We start from the raw sequence: 12058 nt of genomic DNA, 5'->3' as shown, positions 1-12058 counted from the left end.
TTGATTTTTTTACCCTTAAATTGGTTTTAATATTTAAATTGAAAACACTAATATAATATAAAAAATTTATTATTTAAAATATTTAAAATATTTAAATATATTTAAAAATAAATATTTTTTATTTTCAAGAAATTTAACTTTAAACACAAAGATGTGAAAAGGGTTCAGATAAGGCTCAAACCTTTCACAAGAGATTCATATTGGTGTATGAATGGATTATGAATGACTCATGTTAGGAGTGTAAGTTGCCACAACATCTCAAATTAGTGTTAGATACATATGTCTTGGTTATAAGTTTTGGAAACCTATTTAAGTCCACACACAATATCGTATCTGATACGATAAAACAAACGTTTCCAATACTTTCAAATACTTTCCAGATATGTTGTGGCAACCTAAAATTGTTTGCTGGGCTTGGTGCTATGAATTTCCAGTGACATTGTCGTCTCTGTAGGACTGACTGTACTTCTGGGTGGTTCCAGACTTCTCGCAAACAAGATTCTCCTGCCACAAAATTGGAACCATTGTCCGATATCATTAATTTGGGACCAGATCTGCGAGCAGCAAATCGGCGGAAGGCCTGGATGAAGGCTTCAGCACTCATGTCTGGAGTGACCTCTAAATGTACGCCTATGGTTGTAGCACACGTAAAGAGACAAATGTACGCTTTCACTGGTATATTATCTGGGTTACCAGTGAGAAGTAAGGTTCCTGTGTAATCAACACCAGTGGTTTCGAAAGGACGAAGATGAACCACTCTCTCTTCTGGAATTTCCAGTGACATTGTCGTCTCTGTAGGACTGACTGTACTTCTGGGTGGTTCCAGACTTCTCGCAAACAAGATTCTCCTGCCACAAAATTGGAACCATTGTCCGATATCATTAATTTGGGACCAGATCTGCGAGCAGCAAATCGGCGGAAGGCCTGGATGAAGGCTTCAGCACTCATGTCTGGAGTGACCTCTTAATGTACGCCTCTGGTTGTAGCACACGTAAAGAGACAAATGTACGCTTTCACTGGTATATTATCTGGGTTACCAGTGAGAAGTAAGGCTCCTGTGTAATCAACACCAGTGGTTTCGAAAGGACGAAGATGAACCACTCTCTCTTCTGGGAGTGGTGGAGGTCCTGGATAAGGACATACTCTAGCGTCGTATCTCTTACAGACTACACAAGATTTAATAATTGACTTAACTGTCTGACGACCCTGAGGAAGCCAGTACTTTTGTCTAAGGTCGGTGAGAGTATCTAAAACTCCACCATGTAAGGTACCATATTGATGGTGATGTAAGACAAGAAGTTTAGTGATGATGTGATGACGAGGTAGAAGAATTGGATTCTTTGTGTCCAAGTCAATTTTTGCATGAAGCAAACGTCCTCCACATCGTAGTATATTATGAGTGTTGGCATCATACCAGATGCCTAGAGACTTAGTTAATTTATCTGGAAGATTTTCATATTCGCTTCCATATGTCTCTTGTTGTGCACGTTTGATCCAGTAGAGGATAGGATTGGGAAACTTGTCGAATTCCTACCTTAGTAAGAAAATCAAACACATGTGCAGTCACTCGTAGCAATTTGCTTAAGTTAGAATAATGGTGAGGATCAATGGCTAATATTCGTTGAGGTTCTGGTTCTTTCATGGGAGTGGTGATATTGGTCACAATGACTTGTGGCTTTTGTTTGGGCCACTGACCGCCAACAAGCTATGAAGGTCCATTGAACCACAGCGAAGACTTGACAAGTTGTTTTAATGTTAATCCTCGAGACAAATAATCTGCAGGATTGTCCTTGGTAGGAACATGTCTAAATTTATATCCAGCAGATAAATCATGAATCTCCCTGACGCGATTACTGATGTAGGGAGTTTTGTTGTTATTGTTTCTTACCCATTGTAAGACTGTCTCGTTGTCTAACCACACTACAATCTCACCAAAGTGGATATTATTGAGTGTCTTTGCCAGGCAATGAGCCAATCTTACTCCCACCAGCAATGCAGTCAACTCCATCTGAGGTAAAGATCTCTTCTTAATGGGAGCAACTCTTGCTTTAGATGTGAGCAAAATTGATTGTGCACTATTAACTAAATAGGCTACTGTGCCATATGCTTTGCCAGAGGCATCGCAGAAAACGTGCAAATCGGTGGGTAAGTTCGGTCCTGAAGCATTACGAGGAAATTTCAAAACGCCTAACTGATTAAAATCCGTTGAGAGTATTTGCCATTGAGCTTGTAACTCACTTGGTAACAGATCATCCCATCCCATATGTTTCTGCCAGCACTCCTGCATTAGGAGTTTGCCCCTTATTAATATAGGACTAAGTAGGCCTAAAGGGTCAAATGGTTGACTGACAAATGAGAGCAGTGTTCTCATGGTAAGGGTTGAATTATCAGTTTGTACTGACTTGACATTCATCTCGTCAGTACTGGTGTTCCATTCCACGCCTAGAACCTTTAATTGACTGGGTACCTGATAATCTGGAAATTCTTTCTCGATCACCTGGTTAGGCAGTTTATTATTTGAGGCCCATGACTGCAGTGGCATATTAGCCCCTAATAGTTCACGGTTAGCCTCATGGTAGATTTCTACCAGATCAGCTTGATCATTAGTTGTCCCCTGGAAATTGTCGACATACAAGTTGTCGCTAATGTCTGCCTTATAGGGGATGTTTGATTTCCTCAAATGTGTGTCTAATGTCGCTTGCAAAAGAAACGGTGAGGACGTAGCTCCAAATAATACTGAGGCAAAACGATAGGTGATTACTTCACTGTTAGGATCCAGTGGATCCTTAATCCAGAGGAATTTTGTGTAGTCACGCTCTTCCTCCTGTAACCCTACTCGGAGAAAGGCTTTGCTGATATCAGCTGTATAGGCAAAAATGCCTGTGCGAAATCGTAACAACACATCATGTAACCTTTGTGTTAGGCTAGGTCCCGTTTGGAGACATTCATTTAAAGACACACTGCTTGGCTTTACTTTAGCACTGCAGTTAAAGACAATACGAATGGGTGTTGTCAATGAGTCTTTCACCACAGGTAAATAATGACCACCACAGGTAAATAATAAATAATGAAAATAATGATGAGGTAAATAATGACCTGTTTTTCGGTCATCGTGTTCAACAACTTCAATGAATTTACTGCTAAGTTGTTGTTGGATAAGTTGATGATACATGTTCAGTTGGTCTGGCTGCTTCTGTAGTCGTGTTAATTGAGACTGCAATTGTGAGGCTGCCATAAAATAATTAACTGGAAGTTGTGGATGATCCAACTTCCATGGGAGTCTTACCCAGTATTGTTTATTTGAATAGACAACTGTATCCAGGTATTGCTGGTAAGTCCACATATCATCAGGACTTGGTTGCTCAGGGATAATGCCCAAAGTGTCTAAATCCCACAAACGATGTATTGGTGGGTCAGACTCAATATCCTCAGATATTTCCCTGAAACGTAGGGGTGACTGTTCTAAGCCTAGTCACGCCACGATTACATTATTGGATTGTTGGTTTGTGGACGCTGGACCATGTCTGAAAAGCACTGGTCCCGTAAGCAATTTGCCTCCTGCGGACGACAACAAATTCATTCCACGTTGCCTAGTGCATCCAGGTATAAACTTGTAATAATGATCCGCGGCCTATAAGTAATCCAACATCTGTGAGGCTGTCAGAATTTATTTTATAATCTGCCAGCCTCATGCGGTTTCGTTAAGATGTCTCGCAGTGCGAGCTAATCCTGTGACCTGCAGGTCTGTAGGAAGTTTATCCACTACTACTGCTTGGATTGGACTAGTAGAAGATCCGAGTCTTACTAATACTTTAACTACCTTGTAGTCACGAGGTCCACTATTTAACAAGAAACCAGAAATATTTAACCTCACACTTTTGGCAGGTTTTAAATTTAACTCATCTACCAACTGTTGTGTAATGAAGGTTTTCTGTGAACCTTGGTCAAAAAGACCTCTAGTGTTAATTCTAGATCTTCGGTTTATTAGTTTAAGTTGAGCTGTAGGCAGAGTAGTATTATTGCCTGACTCAGTAGCAAGTACATTTACCTCTTGATGCACTTTGCAATATTGCACTGCGGTAGAATTCGTAGAATTCTCCCCAGTAGTCATGGTTGGTGTAGAAGATTTTCTACATAAGGCGTAGTGGTGTACACCTTGGTTACAGCGGTTGCAGGAACGTAGCTGCACTGCACATTTCTTGGGATCATGAGAGCCCATGCAATTCTTGTAACCTTTTAACCCTAACATTATAAGTAGGATAAACAGAGCATTGATAAGTGGTGTGTCCCTGATTGCAGAACAGACACCTTCTCTGGTTAATAGACTTAGTCTCTTTAGTAGACAAGTCATTGGTTATCTCAGAAGGAGACACCGAATATGTACCTACAGTTCCACTTCTTTTCCCAGTGGATGAAATAGGTTTGGATTTATATTTATTAGACTTACTCTGAGTCTGTTTAGGTTTGACTGAAAGATCAGTACTAGTTGGTTTAGACTCAGGTTTAATTTTATCATGAGTCTTCAACCTGTTAACCGTGATCCTCAATCCCTCGAAAATTTGGTCAAGAATGAGAAACTCGGTATTATAATGTGAGCAGAGCTCTGTCAACACATTTCGAGGTAATTTCCTCTGTAATAGTAACTTGATAGACCATTCTGAAGCAGGTATATTAACTTTAGTACCTAAGGCCTTTACTAGAGACTCTACATCTAGTCTGAAGCTTTGAAGTGACTCTGGTCTACTATTTGGTGCATTCAGATCTAGCAATTGATAATAGAGGGTGGCTATACTTAACTCTTTGTAGCAATAGTTCAACTTCAGGAGTTATATAGCTTCCTCATAATTACTCTCATCAAGAGTAAGGTTATGTATGACCTTTTTAGCCTCTCCTTGGAGGCTACGTAGGTATGAAAATTTAGAAACCTTGTCTAGAGACGGCTTCTTATGGATGTGAACTTCAAAGGAAGTCCAAAAATTGTCCCAATTTTCTGCATCTAATCCTGAAAATGTAGGTAAGTCTAGAGTAGGTAAACGAACCTCTGGTAGTTGATTATTGAAGTGAGACCCAGTGTTACTGGTATTGGATCTAGATTGTTTTGCTAATTTAGATCTTGAGTCTCATCTTCATACTGGGAGATGTCTACAATTTGACTTACTTCCTCAGGATCGGTTTCTACAGTATTTAGCAAATCAAGGTAAGATTGACCTGCAGACTTGACTTGATCAAATTTCAGATCAGCCACTCTAACTGATGTCTCTAAGTGATAAGAGTCAATGGAAGTATCTTTAGTTAAGCCCTCAGCCTTATTAATTAATCTGGTCAAATGACCTTTAAGGCCAATGTAGGTTCTCCTCAATTGCTCAGGAGTAGCCATGTTGGGCTTAGGTTCAAACTTCACAGTGTTAGTATATGTATTACTAATGAAGCTTGGGTACTTGTTCATTAGTGGACAAGTAACATTAAATGTAGCCTAATTTAAGGTGGCTATTTATAATTTACCTCACTTGAGGTTGAATGTACCTACCTACCTAACAACAAATAGCTAGATATTTTGTGCACTGTCTGAACTTCACCATTAGTTCTCGTCCGGTTAGCTCATCTATATCACCATCAGAGTTAATGGAGATTTTCCAGCAATACACAAAATAGATACACAAATAATGCATACAAGAGAAATATTATGGAGACACTCCACTCAGAGTTATCTCAAAAATTAATCCCACCCTGTTTAGGGTCAGCACAAATAGTATAATACATACACTACTGACTAGTTTAGGACTAGTCGTGATAATTCCTAACTAAGAACTATAAAGTTATTTAGTCTGGGCTTGTACCAAATTCAGCACAATCTCAGCCTAAATTCTACCTAATAACATTGGTAAAGATAATTGTGGTGCAGTAAGGTGAATATAGTTGTGCTGTATTTTTGGGTTTTTTGTTTTATGAGAGTGCTCTTGCACACACAGGTGAAAACAATTATGTACAGTTAAGTTTGGCTTGCTAGCCACAGCCGTCTGTGATGGTTGATGGTGTTAATTAACTTGTCAACCACATGCAACCTAGACTCACCTGACAAGTGTACACCATCTCTGGTCAGGTTCTGTCTATAAGGTCTGGCTGTAAATTGGATGTATGTGGCATCCAATCTCACTCGTTTTTTCAGCCTGAAATTTATGTACTTAGCAGCTCTCTGGTAGTATTCTGGGGTTACTCCCCAACGATTATCTTGACTTGGTTGGCGAGGTTCCACTAATGTGAATATTACCGATTCACTGATGAGCTTGAAAGAAGAAATTATGGCTTTGAGGTGTTTGATCACCTCAGCTGGATGACGAGTGGGATGGATGTCATTACCACCTAAATATATAATGGTTAGATGGTGAGGCCACTCTAACGCAGGTGTTAGTGTGGGGTTGTTATAAAAGTTATGAGCTGTTGCTCCTGGTGACCTAAAAATTCTCACCTCTGTGTGAGGTATAGGTCTAAGTGTTGTGGGTAATTGGCTATGACCCACTAAAGCTACCTTATACATGAGGTGAAAGTAGCAATATGTTAGTGTGGTGTAGACTAACTGATGTGTTACACTGTTAGTTGACACAATTAATTAAATAGTTAGTCTAGCTTATGTCACACAAGGATTAGTTATTAATGATTAATATTTTAATTATAAATTTAATGCCTATCCGGTTTGATAAGGACCATAATGTGGGACATTTGGGGCTTGAATCTAATTATTTAAATATTAATAAAGTTAATTAAATTACGAAGGACCACCCGCTTTTATAGTAAAGAGGGAAACTGAGATATTATGATCATTTGATAATTCCTAGATGAACCAGTAACTATGGATAAAATACTAGAGAATATGATCATAGAAATAATTAATGGGCTGTATAATTAAATGAATCAAACCTCAAACACCGACATTGGGGGGTTATTACTGGAACTCAGTACGTCCAGGAACTAGTGTGGTTCGTTCACTAATCCAAGATATAATAATCTAATCCTATGAATTATTGTGAAATCAATGTCATTATCATTAATGGGAACATAGATTATGAATATAATAATGATTATCATAATAAACACATGTCAATCCAAAACAGAGTTCTGCATGTAAATAATTCCAGATAATTATTAAAGGAATACAAAGGAATCTTAGCTTAATGACGATTCCTTAAAGTAAGTCACGACGCTTCCTCTGATTCTCCTGGGCTCGACTGGATGACGATTGGGATTCGATTGACATGGGAGAGGACAGCTAGGAGAATTCTTCTCACGTGCTGCAAAACAAATATTTACAGTAGCAACTAATTAAACTACTGAATTTCTATGTCCAAGAAATTAATGTTAATAGTAGATAATGGATATTGACCTGTAGTTTGGTGTTGGTATACGTCGTCACGGCAAATCACCCAGCTACAATTCTACACCCTATCAGATGCATCAAATAAGGATAAGATACTTAGCTAATATGGGCACTGTATAAGTTTTAAGATTGCCGAAATTCGCGTCCCAGGCTCTGGCTTCACCTATCCTGGATAATGGCGCGCTTCACTGGCCGGTCACGTGGAATCACAAAGAACCAGATTTGATAGGTTCCTTGTATAACGCTGACACCAGTTGAAGATATTGTCTGCAAGGCCTTTCACGCCTCACAGTGGCGACTTTCTTCTGGAGGATGGATCTCGTTTACCCTGATGGCTGGGTAATGGCGTCTCCTCGTGAGCACGACGCGAACAGGTCCGCTTGAGAGCTTCTCAACACGTGTACTGGCTTGCTCTCCTTCCCCGCTCCGCGTCTCGCGTTCATTAGACAAATTATTATCATGAATATTAGTATTTCTCGCAGTTGTGCTTGAAATGTTCGAGACAGGACGGGTTTATTATTTAGAAGAGTGAAATATTACTATTTGCCAGTTCAGTGATAGTAAACATATAATGGAGAGGAATTAATGTCTCTCCATGGCATTCACTTGTGACGTTAATTTTTATTGCTAGATAACTGCTATGACTCTAACGCTCTATTCGGCTTTTAGTTGGAGGTCAATTTATCTGAAATTAATTATCACACAGAACGCCTTGGTTATAGAGAATCGAATTCAATTCTCAGATACATTGGATATAATGTGTTTATTGTAATGAAATCTGACGCAATACTGGCGTCGGGTGACGTGAGAATTCTTGCCTATTGCACAGATGAAATTATTAGTACATGTGAATTCTACGTTGTGTTAATTTTACTTACTACAAAGATTAGTAGCATTAGTAATAATTAATGAGAATACAACAGTGTTGTATTCGGTGTTGGAAATTTCCAACACCCGTAGTACTGTAGTACCCAACGTCGAGAGCGAGGGGAACCTTCTATTGTTAATCCCCCTTTCGTCACTGAACCCGATCTTGACGGATTGTCGGTTCTTAAGGTGGCGTTTGTGGGGCATATAGTCACGACGCACCCCTAGGAGGCCCCGGCATGATCGGCGATAGCTTCTTGTTGGGTGTCCTGCCTCTAATTGTGGCTCCATGGTGGGTGTGGGAAAATCAAAATTCATGAATGAATATTGATTTTTTGTAGCGATGATATCTACTGTTTCTGCTGTTTCTCCTTTATCTTCTCAGGCTCGTGAAGTGGGCGACCAAGCCCGCAAGTCGGTCCGTGTTGGAAGACCGGGCTCTGTAGCCTCCGCTGCATTGGGGCCCGACCTTGCTCCTACCTTTGGCCTCTCTGACTCCTCCCCTCGGCTCTCTTCCCTCCTCTGTGGTTGTGTCGAGCCCCAAGCCCCCAGTGGTGACTACCTCGTCCCCTGGCGCGGCTCCATCTCTAGTTGTAACTACTGCGCCTTTTAACCCCTCACTCTGGAGGTTTTCAACGCCGTCCTCGTCACAGCTGCCCTCGCTCGCTTCCTTCCTGTTCTGATACCTATCAAGCTTTGTTTGGTCCCGCTTCGTGGGCCAAATATTTTGATCTCCTCCCTCTTGATTCTGCGCCTCCTGACGATTTCTCCCTCCATCGACATCTCGTTGATTCCGTGGATGCCTCTGTTACCTTCAACCCCACTCGTCTCGGTACACGTGTCATTGCTACTCCTTCTCAGGATGCTGCTTCCCGCTTGGCTGCCTTATCCTGCCTTGGCGAGACCCCTGTTTGGGTCTCAAAGAACGTTCATTTGAACGCCAGTGTTGGCACTATTCTCCTCCCACCCCATGTTGCGACCCGTGTTCGAGGTCTGCGAGACTGCCATGACGATATTCGACATATCCTTGATGCCCAGGGCCATTCTGTTCTCCAGTTGGACACGTTTACTCGTCCCCCTCGTGGTCGTCGCCGTCAACCCTTTGGGTTGTGAAGATTACCTTTGATGGTCGGACCCTTCCACCCTCTGTCATTCTTGCTGGTGCCAGGTGCTCTGTCTAGGAGTACATTCCTTCTCCTAGGCTCTGTAACAAGTGCTGGAGGTTTGGGTATGGTGCCCTCCGCTGCTCTGGGACTGTCTCTCTCTGTCCTTTGTGTGGTGGCGAAGGTCACAATAAGTCGGAGTGCACTTCTCCCCGAGCTCGTTGCTTCAACTGCGGTGAGTCCCATCCTACCTTCTCCCGTGCCTGTGTCCATTACAAGCTTGAGGCAGCCGTCCTCAACTTGAAGCACCGGGAGCGTTAATGTTTTCCTGAGGCGAGGCGCCAGGTTCGCCGACTCCTGCCTTATATAATTATGAAACCTACCTAATCCCCCCTTATGCTAATATCTCTTATGCTCGTGTGTTGCGCTCTTCCTCTCTTTATCCTTCCCACCTTGTCTCCTGCAGCACATATCAAGCGGATAACATCAGCGGCATATGCCAGGCTGGCCAACATACGAACGGCATTCAGAAACTTGTGTAAAGAATCATTCAGAACTTTGTATACCACATATGTCAGGCCAATCCTGGAGTATGCAGCCCCAGCATGGAGTCCATATCTAGTCAAGGATAAGACTAAACTGGAAAAGGTTCAAAGGTTTGCCACCAGACTAGTACCCGAGCTGAGAGGTATGAGCTACGAGGAGAGACTACGGGAATTAAACCTCACTTCGCTGGAAGACAGAAGAGTTAGGGGGGCCATGATCACCACATTCAAGATTCTGAAGGGGATTGATAGGGTAGATAAAGACAGTCTATTTAACACAAGGGGAACACGCACAAGGGGACACAGGTGGAAACTGAGTGCCCAAATGAGCCACAGAGATATTAGAAAGAACTTTTTTAGTGTCAGAGTGGTTGACAAATGGAATGCATTAGGGGGTGATGTGGTGGAGGCTGACTCCATACACAGTTTCAAGTGTAGATATGACAGAGCCCGATAGGCTCAGGAATCTGTACACCTGTTGATTGACGGTTGAGAGGCGGGACCAAAGAGCCAGAGCTCAACCCCCGCAAACACAACTAGGTGAGTACAACTAGGTGAGTACCTTCCTCAGACTCACAACCGTTTCCGGGCCTTGGACCCCTGATACGCCCACTGCCCCCTCCTCTGTTCCTTTGAGTTCTATCCCGAAGGATCCACCTCCTGGTCCTCTGTCTGGGGTTCCCCTCCTTTCTACCCGGTCTGTCTTGTCTCCTGTGTCTTCTTCCTCGTTTCCCTCCGTTCCTCCTTCCCATCCTTCCCCTCCGTCTCTTGACTCTCCCCACCGCCTGTCGGTGCGGGCTGATGTCCATCGCTCTCCAAACGACCGTTGTGTGTACTCTCGTTCGGCTTCTCCTGTTGAGACGCTAGAATCCGTTGCCCAGTACGTAGTTGCTGGGACACCTGTCTCTACGTCAGAAGTGTACGCCTGGCTCCTCTCCTTCCTCCTCCTCGGCGGGTAAGAAGGTTTTGCTTTCTTCCTCGGCCCCTACTTCTGCCTCTATCGCTCCTTCCCCTCCCATTTCTGTGGTTGCGCCCCCTGTTCCTGCTATGGAGGTTTCTTTGGCCCCCACTTCCCTCTCGGTTGCTGCCCTTGCTGAGGTGCGCTCCCCTCTTTCTACTTCCTCTCTTCCTGCTGCTGTCCTTGACTGCTCCTCTTCCTCCGGACCTCGCCCGCCCCCCTCTGGTCTGTTCTCCCGCTTCCTTCCCTCCGTATTTGCTCAGTTTACCTATGCCCCCTAACCCTGACTTTGCTGACCCTGATCCCAACCCTAATATTCTTTAACGTGCTATATTGCTCTTTCGCCTTTGTTTCTTCCTTGTTCTCTGTTGTTGTCCTTTCTCTTCTCGTTGTTGTCTATTCTTCAATGGAACGTTCGAAGTTCTTACGCCAATTTTCTCGAACTCCAACTTCTGATTTCGCGGTTTTCGCCCCTTTGTGTCTGTCTCCAGGAGCCGTTGCTTGGTGCTCGTCCTGGTCGTTTTCGTGGCTATTCCTCTCTCCCCTTACCCCCCAGCTATTGCTGGGGCTTCTAATTCTTCTGCTCTCTTGATTCGCACTGATGTTCCCTTTGTCCCCTTACTTTTTCCTTTGCCTCTCCATTGTTCTGCTGCTCGTATCTTTGTGGGGAAATGGTACACAGTTTCTTCCATTTATCTCCCCCCGAGTGTCCCGCTTTCTCTTCCTGATCTGAAACACCTCCTGGACTCCTTGCCGGAGCCTGTGCTCCTGCTAGGTGATTTCAATTGTCGTCATTCTCTTTGGGGTGATGTTCTGACGAATACCCGAGGTCTCCTCGAGACAAAAAAGAAGGTCACCACCAAAGACACCTTACAAGCAGAACTTATTGCGGAAGGAGGAAAGAATCGAGGCAACTACAGAAGCACCATACTGTCCCCCGAGCTCAAAGCAGCAGCTAAGAGCCTTCGTGACAACAAGGAGATAGTTGTCAGGAGAGGTGACAAGTCGCCAATATACGTCATTCTTAAAAATATCTTTCAGGACCCTTTCCTCCGTTTTATGAGCTGTGGAAAAGAAGTTCCTGTAAAATAGTCTAATAGAGGGAATAGGTGTTGTGTTAGTTGTCTCTTCAGAGGTTGCATGGCGTTTCACTTTCCTTCTTATGATGTCTTCAACGAAACCATTGGAGAAGCCGTTGTTGACTAGGACCTGC

Source organism: Procambarus clarkii, chromosome 7 (genome assembly GCF_040958095.1).
Source record: "Procambarus clarkii isolate CNS0578487 chromosome 7, FALCON_Pclarkii_2.0, whole genome shotgun sequence".
Taxonomy (NCBI): domain Eukaryota; kingdom Metazoa; phylum Arthropoda; class Malacostraca; order Decapoda; family Cambaridae; genus Procambarus; species Procambarus clarkii.
Note: the sequence above shows the minus strand (reverse complement) of the source record.